At 42.8% G+C, this 17884-nt stretch overlaps 1 long non-coding RNA gene across 2 annotated transcripts in view; it reads left to right on the top strand.

Moving 5' to 3' along the window:
- LOC116243956 (uncharacterized) overlaps positions 1 to 17884 on the top strand; it is a 45842-nt gene that overhangs the window by 24150 nt on the left and 3808 nt on the right. The gene's annotated exons all lie outside the window — the stretch shown is intronic.

Here is a 17884-nt window from a genome sequence, read left to right on the forward strand (position 1 = left end):
AGAGCTCTGTGATACATTCTTTGAATTGTGCTCACACAATTTCCTGTATAGATGCAGGAAGGGGACTGAAGAGATGTTGGTGTTTCTTGTTCCAGGCTCAGTGCCGTCGCTCCTTGCACAGCAGCAGCCAGCTGTCTGGGTATTTCTCTGATAAGCACTTGAGCTAATTTTTCATTCTTATCAGTTCAGATGGCTCATTTGTAAGAGGTTTCAAAACCTAATTTCAAATGGACAAAAAATAATCCGATCAAAAGGTTCTTAGGATTATAAAAGCATTGGTTGAGCAGACCTGTTTTTTTGTCAGAGAAGAACAGAGTGCTCCAGGTGCAGTTAATACTCTGGAAAAGCTCTTTATAAAGAAAGTGCAAGACACCTGAATCAAAGTTCTGCGTGTATTGCTGTTCTACTCTCTGAGCTCCTCTGGGGTTTAGAAAAGCACAGCTTAAAGTCATGTTGTTAAGCTGAGTTCAGAGGTGGAGTGATGCACTGTGGGTGCTGTCATGTCGTGGTTTGGGGATGCAGCGTGCACTCAGTTACACACACACAGCCCAGATGCACCCTCACTACACAGTGCTGGAGAGCTGCAGCTGGGGCCTTTGGCTTGCTAATTTCTTGCTGCTTGGGAAAATTGAAGTGTCACAGTGACCGGTGTTAATGGATTCAATAAAAGGTCAGCAAGACATATAAGCAATAAAACAATTTTAATTGAGGCTGTTCTGGTTGGTTTGACTGAAATCTTTCCAAAAGGACAAGTGTCATAGAAGTGACTCAGGATGTTCTGCAGGAAGAGAGAAAACAGGACCCAAGTTACAACATTTTTACTAAATTTAGTCACAATCATGAGACCCACCCTCAGGGTCTGCAGCTCTGGGCAGAACAGAGTGACCCATTCCTGGCTGCCAGGCATAGCTGTTAATTTGGTCTTTGTGGGGCTGGTTACAGAGCAATTAGCACTTTTTCTCCTAAGAGCCAAAAGGGAGACCTCCAAGGAGCAAATAAGTTTTAAAACCTATAGGGAAGGCAGTGTAGTTCAGGTTCAGTCCCAGGAGCCCTCAACAGCTTCATAGTGAAGGTAAGACTCCTGTATCACAGTATATTCCTTCCCCAGATTGGATTGTGTCCACAAGATAAAAGTAGATAAACAAGTGTCATTGTGGTATGCCATTTTCTTCAGTATCCCCTCCCTAACTGTGACATCTGACTGAATGTATTTTCTGCTCTATATTGTGTTGTCACTAAGTGCACAATAATTCTTCAATTACTGGAGAACAGGGAAATCTGTCTGTCAGATGTTCCGTGTCCTTATGATTCTTCCTGACCCAGAATTGGAAGAGATCCACCTTGCCACTTCTTTCCACTCCCTTGGGGTGTTGACTCCCATATACCAATAGATTAAATGGAATGCCAGCAAGCAAGTGCCAATAGCCTGCCTGTCTACCTCGCAGTAATTAGTAGTCCTGTAGAAGGGACAGCTGAAATGTACATGAAGTGGTGTCCTGAATCACGCTGTCAGTTGTAGACCCTGATATTCAGATTGTGAAATCAGAACTGTTTATTTAGATATGCAAGAGCAGAAGCTTGTGATTCAGGACCTCGATGGGCTGAGTGTGAAGGTGATGGCTGGGGAAAGTGATGGCAGCAACTGCCTGCGAATCACCTGAAACCACGTAATGCTGTGTTAAACTTCTTGCCCAGTTTGAGGGGTTGGGGGTCACCAGGTGGAGGCCATTTGTTGTCAAGTAGTGCCATTAAGTACCTCTCACAATAATGTATCAAATCAAACTGGTCAGGGGTGATGTAGAATCGTTAAGGTTGGAAAAGACCTCTAAGATCATCTAGTCCAATCCCATCCAATCCTACCATGCCTACTAACTGTGTCTTTTAGTGCCCCATCTCTATGGTTCTTAAACACCTCCAGGGATGGTGATTCCACCATCACTTCCTTGGTGTTGTCTGGGTGTTTTATTTTAGTGTTTGTGTACTTCAACTTTTTAAGTCTGTTTGTTTTCAGTCCATAGTAATAAGCAGTTTCACATCTTCAAAGTGCTGTACAGGTATTATCCCACTTAATCTAGGAAGGGAAAAGAAGAAAATGATCAGTAACATAACTGATTTAATTTTTTGAAAGAGCTCAAGGCTCAAGGGGAATTATAGACTTGTGGTGAGCTAAATCAAAGTGAGGGAAATAAGCTGGGTCCTGAATCTATCCAAGGTTTCCAGCAGACAAAATGAATTGTGCCACTCTTCATATATGGTCCAGAATGCTTTTGCCAGGTAAAAGGGAAGAAACTGCACAAATTGCTGAACTGAGATCATGGGAAACAGAGCTCACGTTTCATTGCCAGCAGGGTGGTGGGGCTGTGATTGCTGGTGCAGGAAAACCACCCTCCCCAGAGCCTCTGACAGTCACCACGTGAAGCCTTCCACGGGACTGGGGAGCTCTGGATGCTCTGCCCCAGTCTTACTTCGCCAGGATCCTGCTCTCCCTGGTAACCACCCACCCTTCCCTGTGCAGCCCTTTGTGACTGCTAGTGCTGCTATGCTGGGAATAAACGTCACATGAGGGAATAAATCAGAGCTGGGAGCATTTGAAGCCCAGAAAAATGCCCAGTTTACCAGTTAACACAGTACCCCTCACAAAGATCTTGGCTTGTTTTGTTACACGGGATGCCAGTTGGATGAAAATATTTCTTTTTGGATGGTAGTAATAGAAGAGTAGGAGGACATGAGGTCATAGAAAGCTAAAATCTTTGCGAGAGCCAAGAGCTGGTGTGAATGCAGTCCTTTCTTTCAAGATCTTCAGCCATTCTCTGCATGCTTAGAAACACTTTCTCAAGAACTGGTTTTGAAGTGGTTCAGCACAAGAAAACCATCCCTCCTTCAATCTGCTGAATACTGATTTACTGCTGGTGGGTTAGGGATTGAAAACACTCCTCTTGGTCTCCTTTCACTGGGATGTTCTTTCTTGTCTTTCCTCAGCTCTACTCCAGCTTTGATCCTATACAAGACTTACCCTTTCTGTGGTGCTGCTCTGACAGAAGAATGTCCCAAAGGCATTCTGTACTCTGTTAATTAGGCAGTGTTAAAGCAATGACAAGTGTATGTAAGCATGGTCAGCATTATATTTGCTGCAGTATCCCACATAGCGATGTCAACACTGGCACCAGTCACAGCATGGATGGCTTTATATCCAGCTGGCTTGGGCACCTAAGCCATGTACCAGAGTGGCTTTGAAACCCCAATTTCCAAATTGGAATAAAGCTCTTGGACAAAGTTTTCCATCCCTTTTAGTAGCTCAGCTCACAGATGTCAGGGCACTGTTTAGCTGAGAGACCTGCTTTAATCCCATATATGCTGGGTATTTTGCTCTTGCTCGAAAGTCCTTTGCAATTAACTGTATCTTGAGATGAAAAATATTTTTTTCTTCCATTGCTCCTTGAGGTTTATCTGTCTAAAAACTCTCTCTATTGTTCTGGGACACATCAGGATCCTTTTAGGAGCAGTTTCACACAGAGTGGGCCTACCCTTCATCAGGGAAATCTCCACACGTTGCCTCAAGCCTGTACCCATTTATCACCTCGTCAGTACAGATGTAAGGGAAGACTAGACTCAGATGCAAACTGGCAATAATTTCTGAGCCAAGCTATGTTTTATGTTGAAATGATGGCTCCTTAGGTTAAATTGCACCTTTAATGACATCTTTCAATCTATTTTATTGTTTTCAGAGAATTAATTATGGAGACATTCCTGGTTGCTGGCATCATCTAATCTTGTCCATTGCTTGAATTATGGGATTATAGATGAATCTTTTGCATCCATAAAGAAATTAGTTTTCAGTGGATCTCTTAGAGGTGAGCATTACAGAGCATAGGACTTCACAGTGCGTACACTGCATGCAGCTTGGAAAGGTTTGGAAAATGTTGTGTCTGTGTAATAACCAGACCATAAAGCATTTAGTGATTCACTCTAAAACATAGTCTGCTTCACTCCTAGACCCCTATAAATCTCTGGATACTTACATGAACAGCTTTCCTTTTACTTATGATCGGAGTGGTGGTTTAGAATAGAGCTGGCTGAGAAGTAGAGAATTTGAAAATACCCAGATCTGCTGTACAGACAATAAAAGTGATGTACTGTGAGATGCAGGGACTTAAATCTGTTTTTATGTGAGATGCTGAAATGATTCTAAAAAGCTGTCATTACCAGTTTGTCTGACCTAGAAGTAAAGGCGTGTTCAAAAATGAATCAAACCATCCTGAGCTTTGGGGGAACAGCAGATGAAGTGTTGCATGGTTCATATGCTATTAGTTTCCCAGATATTGAATAAATGAAGGGTTGAATGAGGAATGAATAATAAAAGAAAGCACAGGCACCCATCTAGCACTTCATATCCAATGCTTTTGATAGCATAATTAGAACTGTAATGTTATAGTTTTCTATCTTGTACATGTCAGGCAACACAGGTGACAACCCGATGTTCATTACATTGATATGAGTTCATACATGAGTTTTTCAGATCCCACAGCATTTTTTAGGCCTTTTACACATGAGATTAAACAGAATGACTCCCTCAATTATTGCAGTCTTTGTAAGCATGCACTGCACACACAGCTATGGGAAAGGTGTCACATAATTTTTATTTTTTCTTTCTAAGTGAATTCCCTTGGTTATACAAAGGTTTTGGACCCAAGAAGTGAAGCCTGGGGGCACTTTCCAGTTCTGAATGTTCCCATACTGGAACAAGTGTTATGATCTGCAGCAAGGTTCTCCAGAAGTCTTGCCAAAGAGGCTGCTGCCATCCCAACACAGGGCCAGGAGCTCACATTGAGGATTTCATTGGGGTCTCTCCCTCACCTTTGGCATGACACACTTTTATATCCATAAGCACGTGTAATTGATGTAATTAATTGTACCCATGATAAATATACTTCCATAATTAATATCCGCATGTGTAATCTGGAAGGGATCAACACAAAGGCAGAATTATATCCACCTAGTGTTTAAAGCTATTTTTGGCAATTATACATTCTGCATGTAGATATTCAGAGTTGAAAGCAAGGCTCAGCCTGGTCTGCTCAGGCTGAGGCTTTGATTTTTCCTTGCTCCCAAACACAATTACAAGAGCATCTGTGGTAGCTGCATAGAAATTGTTTTGATTCAGAACTTCCTCTTCTTGGCATAAGTTAGAGCCCTGCTCTGACTTAATGACTGCAACCACAGCAGAAGTTCCCTTAAGCCAGCAGAGTACTGGACAGAGCACAATTCAGTTCTGTCCTCCCTCCTTGCATCTGTCACTGTTACCACAGCCTCCCCTGGAGTCTTTGGAACACTGTAGAAAAAAATGCCCTTTCTCCTTTATTTTGTTCAATATATTTTTCCTCCTATTTCTCGCAATTTCTTCTCAGTCTTGTTTCCTCTTTTCCTTCCTCATTTCATTTAAAGTCCATCTTATGTAAAGAACCAACATCTGTAATGGGTAATTTAGATAACACCTATTCTTTTTCTTCTAGTAGCAGTCCCTTTCATGTAGGCAAAGATTTTCTGTATTGTATTCCATAATTAACTTGTCTCTGAGTCAACCAGTGCACTCTACTAATGCAAATCATTTCCTAGCTAAGATAATTTATTGTTTGAAAGAAAATTCAATTGTAATCAAAGTAAGATTAAAAAGTAACTCAGCTGGTTTAGTGGTTCACAAAATTTGGCAATGGAGAATTTGCTAAGAATGGCAACACTCATTTTCTTATAATCTGAACTTGCTTGAAATTCAAAATGAAAATTGTACTTGCTTGAATCTGCAGCACAAAGTAGAAAAGAAGTCCTATTAGAATAAATCAGGGTGGAGTGCATGGAAAGTTCCACTTCTGCAGAGTGGCCCCAACCACAAAGCACTGTGCAGGGCTTCAGGTCCAGGATGTTACCAGTGGGCATTTAGAAGCAGAAATCAGTATGTAAACCAAATGAAAGATTTGACTGCATCTCAGGGGGGTGCTTTGCACTTCCTGTAGTTATATAGTAGTTATATATAGCAGTTACATATGTCAGTAGCAGTTATAAGCCACATTATATTCTCTCTTCCAAAATATTTTCTTTCCACAGCAGAATAGATTTTGGGACTTTCAGTCTAGATAGAAAAAGAATGTGAGGGAGAGACAGGTAGGAATGGCTTTGACCCAGCTCAGGCTGCTTCTCTGCTGACTGGAAGGACACCTGTGCTAGGTCACATTAGTGTTTCCTATCTAATGCCTGAACACTGCAAATGCAGGAGATGAAAATTACAGTAGGTGGGCATAAATGCTGCAGTGGCTCTGTCAGTGGAAAGGGTTGGTGGGAACGTGTTTATGCCCAGGATCCCCACGAGTCTGCTCCCACCCCCTTCCTACATGTAGAGTGAAATGGGCTCTTCATCACTCCAGGAGTGAGTATTCTCCTTGAATATTCAGAACAGAAATCTAAGCCTCACTGAACCCAGCCCACATATTCCTACAGGAAGTTCATGTTTCAGAAATCAAGTGTTTTCTTCCAAGTAAGAGTATTGACTTCAGTATGGCCAAGATTCCACTTCTAAGTTGCCTTTAAGTCTTTGGCACTTGGCTGTGGCTCATTTCCCTTGCAAATCCCTGAGGTCGGGATTCAGCAGTATAATAAATCCAGCTTAAGGGCTCCTTGTGTCAGATCGGAAGAGTCATGTCACACAGCACTGATGCAAAGTAAGCAAACCTGCCTGTTCAGAAGTATTAAAAAGTAATTTTTACGCTGGACCAGAAGCCTCATTTATAGATGAAGCATCTCCTGCTACTGCTGCTCCTTTGCTCCATCAGAAATTGTCCATCTAGGCTACGGGAAAGTAGCATTCTGCATTCCAGCTAATTCAACAGAAATACAGTCACGTGCCAATGCCTGATCCACATCAAATGTGTAATCCTGGCAGATCAGCAGTGCAGAGCTCTGGTATTAACAATCACAGAAGCAGGATGTCGGGCCAGAAGCATGGGAAGATGCTTGAGAAAAGAACCAGTGCTTTCTGGGAGGCTGTCCAGGTAGTCAATTCTCCAGGACCTTTCAGCAGGGAACTGAGCAAAGCTGCACAAGCAAATCCCTGTAAAGAATTCTTCTTTAAGTTCTGGAAAGATTGAGGACTCCAAGGAGATACTGCCAAACAAGAAAGCAGCTGTGAACCATCAGCTTAGTAGCTGTAAGAGAACTATTCATCCTCACTCCATCACGTGAAGATATTTCCTAAGATGGCCCCATCCCAACATTTGCTGGTAGCATAAAAATCTACACAAATGGCTGAAGCAGCCAGGGCTGGAATAGTTTAAGTGCTTTCTCACAGCAAGAAGATTAGCAAATTGAGGTGGTTGATGTAATGAACTTTCCTTTGAATTATAGCATCTCATTTTAAGGAAATAAATTATATTTCCATGTAAAGTACATAGCTGTTCCAAACTGGTTTCCTAATGAGAACAAGAGTGTACACCTGATTGCAAATTTTCTTGATTTTTTTCTGGATATTTTTGTGGCCCAAAACAGTCCTTGCTTTTTGTTTCCAATAGTTGAGCAAGAAAGCTTTTCTCTGAGACATGTTTTAAACTCTGTGAGTTTTATTGCTCATTTCACTGTGTGACACAGGTGCCTCACTAACCAGGGACATTTCTTTGTGGGACCATGCTGCTAAATCCTCATGATGATAGAAATAATAATAACCATGAATCTCACATCACATCCGCAATAGCCAGGACGATTTTGCAGCTCTCTCATGGAATCATTGGAAACAAGGGAGAGGTTTCCCAGGGAAAGTAATTTCAGAGGGAGCCCAGGACTGTATGGGCAGTTTGTTCTAGTGCTCCTGCAGATGGAGAGTTAACATGGGCATTTGTGGGGTTTGCCAAGCTGAAGAGAGAGAGAAGAAAGATTGATGCTCAGGTGTGTACAGTGGTCACAATTAAGATTTGTTTCTTTGTTATGGAAATGGCCGCTGTGTATAGGCAATATGACTGGGTGGAACTATTCATAGAATCATAGAATGGCCTGGGTTGAAAAGGACCTCAAATATCATCCAGTTTCAAACCCCTGCTGCAGGACCACCAACCACCAGACCAGGCTGCCCAGAGCCATATAAAATGTTCTCCTGGTGAAGGTTCTAATCAGAAGTGAAGCTCTGTCGTGCTTAGTCTTGGGTAAATACATAATGGGATGCAGCCCCTCTTCTGAAGAAATTCCATTATAAAAAAACAAGACTTAAGGAGGATGGGGAGCAACAGAGGCAAGGAGAGGAAAAGCAGCGTGCCTCAGGCTAGGCAATAGTTGAACAGCAGAAGCAAGCATAAAACTGGAGTCTGCTTCTTCCCACACTGCTGTGAGGGATCTCATCTCCTCTTTGACTCACTGTTGTGAAATAAATCATTGCTTGCAAAAGTGAGACCTGCTACTCACATACATAGCTGCAAATCAATCCCATGGCAAAGGTTTTCAGTCGTTTCTGAGCTGTGGGTTTTCTAATAGAAGCATGGTCCCTGAATAGTGAATTTAAGCCCACAGTTGCTTTTCTTATTAGTGCATCATGGATCCCTTAGAAGTAGTCCATGGAATCCTCATTGTCTGCAAATTACAGTGTGAAAGTCTGTGTCTTATAAGGTTCTTTATTCAGTCTTGGTCTTCAGTAATTGTTGGCTATTTACTCTAAATACCAACAGCTGCAGAAATTCTGAGCCACCCCATTTCTTGTCATCGTCTTTTAACTACATTAAATGGAATAATTGTAATTTTAATGGTGAGTGAAAACTGTGAAAGTGAATTAAAACGGACTGTGCAGGGTTCCTACAACAGCTTGGGAATGTAGAATCAGAACTGCATCCAAGTTGGTTCTAATTCCTTTGAAACCCAGCGCCCCATAGATACACTATTATCAACAGATTTGGGGATTTCCAGACAAGCCTCTGTTCAATAGGAAAAACGTTTACAATTGCACCCAGGAATCAATATTTTAGAAATCTCCATGGAGATAATTGCCATGGCAATTCAACAATGCCTAGCATGTGAAACACATTCATATTAGTGCCATTAATGTGTCCCAAATGCCTTTTTTTCCATTGTTCTAGAAAAAGAAAAAATATCGTATGTTGGATTAAATTTCCAAATACAAGGAGAGTGTTCAGATGTTGACAGATGTTTTTTCCTGTCAGAGGGAAACATAATCCAGAATAGAAAAGCTGAACTGATCAAAATTGTGGCATTTTCAAGAATAGAACACAATGCAAGTAGATGAATTTTCCTATGGGATACATGTTCCCTGGAACATGCTGATTCTACAAAACCAATCCCCCACCACCCTGCATTGTGTCAATTCCATTTAGCATTGAAGAAAACAAAACAAAGGACAAGTGGAATGGTTTGCATTTATCTGATTTCTTATTTATTTCTTGAAGAAATAACAATAATAGAAATGTCACTGGAAAGACACAATTTTTACATCTTGTTATATGTACTTTTTTAGGATCCAGCACCGTGGGACATGGGTTAGTGGGCATGGTGATGATGGGTTGATGGTTGGACTAGACCTTGGTGGTCTTCTCTTTATGGTCTCTATGATTCTGTGAATAATCTGAACTCTTGAGTCAGATGGGCAGGTTGTATTACAGTCAAACCCAGTCAAGGGACAATTATTTTTGAGAATGATTGAGAATACAGAGGGGATTTTTTGTTAAACTAGTGCAGACAAAGCAGGTTACCTTCAAGGAATGCAGGAAAGCAGATGTAATAGCTGAAGTTTAAGCCCCAGTTCTTCTTGTGGCCCTTTAGCAGACAAAATACTTCAAAACTACCCACATAGTGGGGTCAGTAGCAAGGATGTGGAACAGAATAATGAAACTCAGGCTCCCCAGATGAGTCTCAGTGATTGCCATCATCATATATCACACACCACAGCTGCACCTTTGTCGGTTGTGTTTTGGGCAGACAGTCTGGAGCCCTGCCTCCTTCAGTAATGAGAAAGGGACTGTGATGATCAAAAGAGGTTTTCCACACTGAACTTCCCTGATGCTGTTTCTTTTGGAAAGGACCATGGAGTATTGCTTTATTTCCATGTTTGTAGAAATATTTTATCTTAAAGAGATTCTTATTATATGGCCTCCTACTGGGATTCAGTCAGAGTTGAGCTATCTGAGCATTCCAGAGTGCTGAAAATAGAAGAAAAAGCTTCAATGGGGGAGAAAATGCATGCCTGTTAATAAACAGTAATATTAATTTTCCTTGAGTGTTGGACACACTGACAATTGTGGCTGGTGAATTAATTTTCTCACTAGCAATCTTCTCAATAACTCTAAGTAGTCTCCCCATGCATCTGTTTCTCAGAGCCTTCTGGACATTTTCTCTGTGATACCAGCCTTCCTGCCATCATCTACTCGATCATCTGTGGTGATGCCTTTTGGGATCAGTTATTTTTTTCTGAGCACATGTCATTCCTTTGTCAGGCTGGCTCACACTGCTGTGCCTTCTACTGAACATACCTATTGTGGGAGCATCATGGAGCCATAGAAAAGTAGTTCTCCCACCAAGGAATTTGCGATCCAATCCACATCTAGCAGCTTGACTCTTGCTATGCTCTATCTGCCCTAATCCAAACCATGTAATCTAAGATGGAAAATCAGACAGGAGATAAGGAGGTGCAGCAATTCTGTATGTCTTCTCCTTTATCACTGGATAGCAAAGAAGTATGGAGAACCTAGTCAGGGGCAACCCTGCCCGTGGAAGAGGGGTTGGAGCTCAGTGATCTTTAAGGTCTCTTCCAATTTAAGCCATTCTATGATTCTATGGTACTGGTCTCCTTTAAAGCCTTTCTCAAAGGCATTGCAAAGATCTATGAAGGAAGAAAGTAATCATTTAATCACTTGTATATTTCTAAGTTAGCCTAAAAAAACCTGCCCCTGTGCGTGGGATGCTTTTCAAAGAGCAGCAGCAAGGAGTTGGTTACAGCTGCTGAGGAAATCACATCAGTGGGGACGGACCACTGCTGGCATTAAGCTGCACTTTGAGTCAGTGTGAAGCCATAGCACTGCAAGGAAAGTGCCAACGTGCAGCCACATGACAGCTATGAAGCTGTCAAACTCAGAGTGTGGCAATCCATTCCTTTTAGTGATTGTTTCTTCCTGAGCTCATCAAGTAGAGCATCTTGACTTGCTGATCTTGCTGAGAAACACCATTTAAATTTAATAGACACCCAGCGTGATGCTCAACCTCCAACCATCTCTTTGTAGCACTCTCTGCTTGAAAACTAGTTCAGGACACCTGGCCCCGTGCTCTAGATTCATCTGCTCTTGTTTTTAGATGGCATAAAAAGGAAGCTCTAAGCATCACAAATGTGTGCTTAATGCACTGACTGGTTGATTTATAATGGCAAAACCAAATGTACCTTCTGGTGCGAGCCCAGGTAGAGGAGAGGTAACGTTACTTCTGAATCAAATTATCCTTCCTTTTCATACTTAATTAAGAACACAGTCTTGCTAGAGGCTGAAAAGCGTTGGCTTCATTTACAGACACATTGGGTCTGTCTGCCTGCCCATTACAGAGAGCTCTCATGTCTGATCATATAAATATTGATGGTAAAAAGCCTATGGATTGCAGCTGAGCTGGAGCCAGTAGGTGCCGATCCTACCTGGGCAGTATTCTTTAACAGATGCAGCTCAGTAATAATTCACATCTTTGAATCTAACATAAAACTGTGAATGCACAATAAAAAAAAATCACATCTCTGAGTCCATTCTGTTCTTTTCCACTTAATCCAAAGGATCAGAAAGTAGGACCAGATGACCTGTAACAAAAGGTTTTTATTGTTTCTTCTGTACTTCATTGCTGAAATGAAGAACATTATCTTTAGCTCTGAAAGGGTAGGAAGTAACACAGAACCTGATCATTCTTTGTAAGCCGTTTTCTTTGGTGATGCTCTTATAACACATATAAATGATAATTTATATCATTTGTAACTGTTGGAACATTATCTGGATCGGAAATCCTGGTGAAGTGGAAAAGTTCTTGTTCTGTCAAAAAGAATAGCAAGGCACTATCTCAGTGCTGGGGTAACAAACAGGGCTTGTATCTATCAGATGGCAGAGGGATAGGAGGCACTGTGTGAAGAAACTGTGGAAATGTGTTAGTTTCTGCCTGCAGCAACCTAACGATGTCTGGCCCCAAGGAGGCTGCAGGTATGTGACAGCTCTCCACTGCTTCTGTTCCTGGAAAATCTGAGAGCTCCCTGGATGGATCTGAGTGCTCTCAGCTCTCCCAGGTCTTTCTGAGCCCATTTCACACACCAGTTCACAGCTGAGCTGCTGAATCTGGAGCTCTCAGATCCTTTCTGAACTGGTCAGTGGTGTCTGAATGGGGTCAGAATGTAAACTGCAGATGTGTTCTTACTCATGTCTTGAAATAAGAGTGGGAAGTCAAGTCTAGCTGTGGATTCAAATATCAAACTTCAGGCTGTGATGTACACTCTCTGTCATGCTTATAACATGAAAAGTACTCTTTAATAAGAAAATGGACTCTGTTCCCATTCCAGCTGCCATATCTCTGATTCAACCTAAGCAACATTTCCCTCACAAAGAACCTTTCAAAAGGAAAGAATTTGAAAAATGACTGCTATGAATGGTCCAAGAACCTACATTGTAGAGAAGTGCCCAAAAGATCTACCATCATTGCACATTTGTTTGTTAGCTTGGATTTCTTGGTCCAGTGATGGGTCAACTTTCACACACACACAAAAAGATCTTTTGTTGTCCTAAGTATGTGTGAGTCTTATGGAATCCTTTCAGAAAAGAAATGGCTTTTTCAAAGTGTAAGGTGCCAGAATCGGTTGCTTTGAAAACATCCTTGCCTCTGACATGTTTTTCATTAGGAAGATGCATTCCCAGCCTAAAATTAGTGCCAGTTTTCAGGAAGAACTGAATTGTGTTCTTGCCTTGACATCTGTTGGTATAAATAATGTAGTAAAATGTGAATTTGGGAGAATATTTCTGAATATCTGAGAAGATGACTGGGTAGTAATTTTGTCAACCTTCTTATAAATGCAGAGCTGTACCCAGTTCAAATACCAATACTCTTCACATGGGAACGTTGCTGGATCACAGCTGCAGATCAGTTTTACAAGTTGCAAGCAGATATAAGAGAGAAATTGCAGACTGGCACGGAAGTGTGTCAGCAGGGAGCAACCTTAGGACTGGTTAAGCTTGGAAAGGAAGTTCGAAATCAGAGCTGTTTTGTTGTTGTGGCTTATAGGACCAGTAAAGCTAAATTCTGGGAGAACTTTGGCCTGTGTGGGGTGTTTGTGAGCTGGCAAATGCAGAACATGGACTTTCTTCACTCACTAGATTTTAAAACTCACCAGAAAAATACCCTTGCAGAATGGAAGGTGTAAGCTGAGCATCAGTAGGATATGATGGACAGCTGCATTAATGCAACATCAGGTGATTGGCAATTGCCCTAACTGGACTCTTCAAACTTTAAGTTCTAATCACTGTCATTTTTCACAGTGCTCTGCAAGCTGATTCGGGGCAGCTCTTGGCAGTGCATCCCATCCCTTGTTTTAATCTGCCCTGGTGTTTCTATTGGAGCTTTTCCCCAGCACATCATTCAGACTCTTACATTTTGGTCCAACATGCACCAAAACCAAACTTTCATTGTTTCTTGTCTGGTTCGAATTTAAGAGGATGAACTCGTGCTGGTTTAAGTTAATTCCACTTCATTTCTTATATTCTTTTCCCATTGGGACACATCAGCTTTTCTGGCTGTTCTGAAAGTAGCATTTGGCAAAAGTCATAAACCCTTCTTAATCTATCAAAATGGCACTGAAATGGAAAAAGAGCACTGTTGCTAACAAAGGCTTGTGTATCTTTATCTGATCCCAGGAAAGCATCTTCTCTCTTCACCCCCCAGCACTGGGAAGCATGGGTCACACTTCCATAGTTTGCTGCCCCATCACAGTGGGTTTTGTTAACTGAACAAAACAGTTGAATCTCCTCCATGTCCCATTTTCATGGTTCTTTTGGAATACACGATCTCTCTGGTCCCATTGAGATCACCAGCTGGGGCAAAAATGTGCTCAATTTATGACTCACTCCTCCGTGCACTCGTGTAATAATCCTCAGATAAACTGATCAAGAGATTGCGCTGCTTAAAGACAGTGTTTATCTTTCCAAGCACTTAAGGCATTAAGTATCAGTACAAGAGGAAAATGAAATGTTGGCTGAGAGTGTTGAGAAACAAACACGAGCTGGAGCCTTAAGAGGTTTGGGGCAGGAGAGGCCAGCTAGCAGATTTATTGTTTCATCTGACAGGTTGTCACTTTTAAAAAAGCAAGATGAGGGTAACGCATTTTCTTGTGCTTTGAATGTAAGGTGTGCTACTCTGTACAGAGATTCTCTATCAGATCACTCCTCATCTGCATCCATTTTATCCCAGCAGCAATGCGATTCTGGATGCATAAGGATTCTCCACCAGGTTTGCCTAAGTGTCTCAGAAAGATGGCACAGCTAGATGCAAGATGTTTCCTGCCAAACAGAGAGCTGAAAGGAAAAGGAAGTGCTTACTTCTGGCTTCATGTGTTTTTTGTGACTATTTGGGATGTTTTCCATCAGCCATGCGATTCCATCGAAACTGTAAAAATGTCACAATGTTGTAGAAAAGTCAAAACACTTCCACATAGAATATGATATCTGATGACATCCAGCACAAGGACATTGGAAACAGCGGCTTTTGGGGGTACTGCAGGGACTGATGATATATCATTCAAAAAATCTGAAGCCATTCCATTACAGAATTGCTTTTAGTGTGCAAAAGAGTACAGTGCTTCTCTCGGTCTCTACCTTCACTGCAAACACCCCTGAGAACTGCTGGATTTCTGACTTTGGCCATACATCTTCCCATGGAAACCAACGTCAGAATTAACTTCAGTGGGACGAGTTCCAACCCTTATTATTTTTAAAGCACGGTGCTAATATACTGACTGGAGCCTTGCCCTGGCTGCAATAAAACCTTGCTGAAATTGCCGAAGGGTTCAGCTGCTGCCTCAAACAGCTGCCTGGCTGTAATTTGCCAATAGGATGTATCACATCCTGATTACAGTTTCTGCTGAGTGATAAGCCAAAATTACAAGGCAGAAATGTGGCTAATCACGATAAAGGAGATCAGTCTATTCATCCACTGCCCGCATTTAATATTTGCAGAACAGATGCTGTTTGTTCCCCTTCAGCTGTATTTACATGGAAACACGATTTCATTCTGGAGATGTCTTAAGGTTAATGAAAAACCTTATTGGACATTTTGATGGTGGAGGGAGGAAAGGTGAAATATCTGAGAAGGTTTCTCTTCGTTTCCCAGCACGGACAAACTCACACAAATCTGTTGGTCCTTATAGCAAAGTGAGCTACTCCAGACCAGAAACAGATGTGGGGAAAGCTGGAGAGGTTCTGTTTTTAGCATATGGATTGCCAGTAGAGTTGCAAATCACACTAGCAAAGACCATACCCTATAGGGACCAAGGCCCCCATGAGTTGTGAATGGTCTTTTATAGCATTTATTCCTACCAAGTTCATCATGCTGCAATTAAAACACCTCTTTTTGTGTTTTTCCTCACTTGCCCATAGCCTTAGTTTAGGACTGTGTTAGCACCTTGCCCCCATCATAAGCCAGCAAGTTCCCCAAACTGTGACATTTTGAGGTGGAGGGGATCTAATTTAGTAGCTCAATAGAGAGGAGTTATATTGTTCTTTCAAAAGCCCATGGGTGCAGCCTGGGGAAATCAGGGAGATCTCCTGGCTGCTCCCAGCTCTGTGCTCAAGGAGCAGTGTGCCAGCAGCAAGCAGAACCACAGCCACCTTATCACACCTGGAGCACAGCTCCTGCACCGACAGCCACTAAACAATGTGGCCCTCTGTGCTGTGTGTTGTAACACACAAAATGTCACACAGCTCCTCTTCACCCGTCTCTGCAGCCCCTCCAGGGATGCTAAAGAACCACGAGGGCTCACAGTGGAGAGATTAGCTCACCCCAGGAGGCCGTAGAGCAGAGCCTGATTAACACCAGCCAGTAATCTGGCATTATGCTCTCTTTGGGACAGCACTATAAAAACCTAGGCAGAGCATGCCAGCCATTTCCACAGGCCAGTTTCCATGGGGTTGCCTGATTCTGCTGTTCTCTGTCTCAACCCCACTACTCCTCAGGGGCAGAATTTGCCCTTCAGTGTGCTTCAGCCACCCTGATTGACAGCAGCCCTGCTTGTTCCCCATGCTCAAGCCACAATATTGCCTTTTTTTCTATCCAGTGGCCTCCACGGCCTCCTATCCCCCTCTGGGGGCCAATCATTGACCCCCACCCCCTCCTATTATCTGCCCATACTGCATAAAAACCTCCCACCAGGACCTGCTGAAAGTTATCTACCTCTGTGTTCATCAAGGAGGCGCTGGAGAATATTGTGCTCAGCTCACTGCTAGAAGTGAATGCTGACTGGTATCCATAACCTGGGGGGAGGAATAGAAAATCCTTTGGTGATGCCAAATCTAAAGCAGCCTGTGCTGTCTCAGGCTGCTCCCCTCCAGGCACAGCCCCAGCTGCTGCCGGAGGCACCCCTGGCCCCAAGCCCTGGATATGGCACATATGGCACTGCAGGCTCCTGGAACCCAAAGCCTTTGTGTGGCAGAGAGTCTTTAAAACCAATGGAGAGGCTGCTAAAGCAAAAACAGGTTGCAAATGCTGACTGGAGGAGAAGCAAGGCACTTCACCTAAAAATGAAAAGGCAAATCCATGTCTCATAACTTCCAGGATGCAGCGTTATCAGCACAGTTCTGATAAGGGCCGTGAATTCTTTCTTGCATTCTTAATTATTAACAGGGAAGGATGATGCATGCAGGCACTGTGGGGAAGGAGCTTTTGTAGCCAAGAAGAGCAGAGCCCAGAGGAAGGTTTCAGCCTGCGGAGGAGGCTGTGAGTTCCCCAGGCCCATCACCCTGTGCTCGCTGAGCTGCTCCCATTGCAGGCTTGGGAAGGGTTTGACTTCCTACCAATAATCACTCTCTTGAGGAAAGTTAAAATTTTTTTGGTATTGGCAAAGAATCAGCAGTATTTTATAAGCAAAGCCATTTAATTTCTGCAGTTTAGTTTGCTCTTAGAGAAATCACTTGCAGAGAGGGAAGGGAACAGCAGATTCTTGAATGAGATTTTGCCCTGGTACTGCAAAGCAGCCACCTGGAGTGCATGCTCACATGCTCTGAGCAGGGCTGGGGCTGGGCATGCGCCCACAGCATTCTTAGTGACACAGCTAATCTTGCATTTGACTGCAGGTTTGACGAGTGTGGCCATGATTCTCTTGGCTGTCACTGTGCTGTCCTGGTGTCCTATCACAGATGAGTGATAGGAGCTCCTTTTCTTCCTCGTTTTTCTCTGAGGTATCTAATACTCCTTGTGCAATTGCTGAGCTCACAGTGTGATCTCGACCTTCCTATGGTCACAATAGGACCGTGTGCATGAGAACACCCCAGAGACAATCCAAAGAGCAATGTGGGATCTGCGAGCTTGACTGGCTGAGGTAAATGGGATGGTTATCATGCAGGAATGCTCTGAACACCCATTGCAAAGTGAGGAGAAAACCCAGGGCAGGGGCAACTGGAGTGCCTCCCCTCCCAGCTCTATCAGCATTGGGCTGTCAGCCCTGGGCATGAATGGCCCCAACAAAGAAAACAAATCTTTGATAATCTGTAGAAATTCTCAGTTGTACCCCTCAATCTGTCACATAAAAGTTTATTGTGGCCACTGAAGCAGTGAGGCAAAGCCCCAGAGTGTCTCAGGCTCTCTGCAAAGCTCTTTCCCTTTCGTTATGCTTCTCTTTGCTGTCAGCTCT

The sequence above is a fragment of the Phasianus colchicus genome, chromosome 13 (genome assembly GCF_987193195.1).
Source record: "Phasianus colchicus chromosome 13, bPhaCol1.hap1.1, whole genome shotgun sequence".
NCBI classification, from domain to species: domain Eukaryota; kingdom Metazoa; phylum Chordata; class Aves; order Galliformes; family Phasianidae; genus Phasianus; species Phasianus colchicus.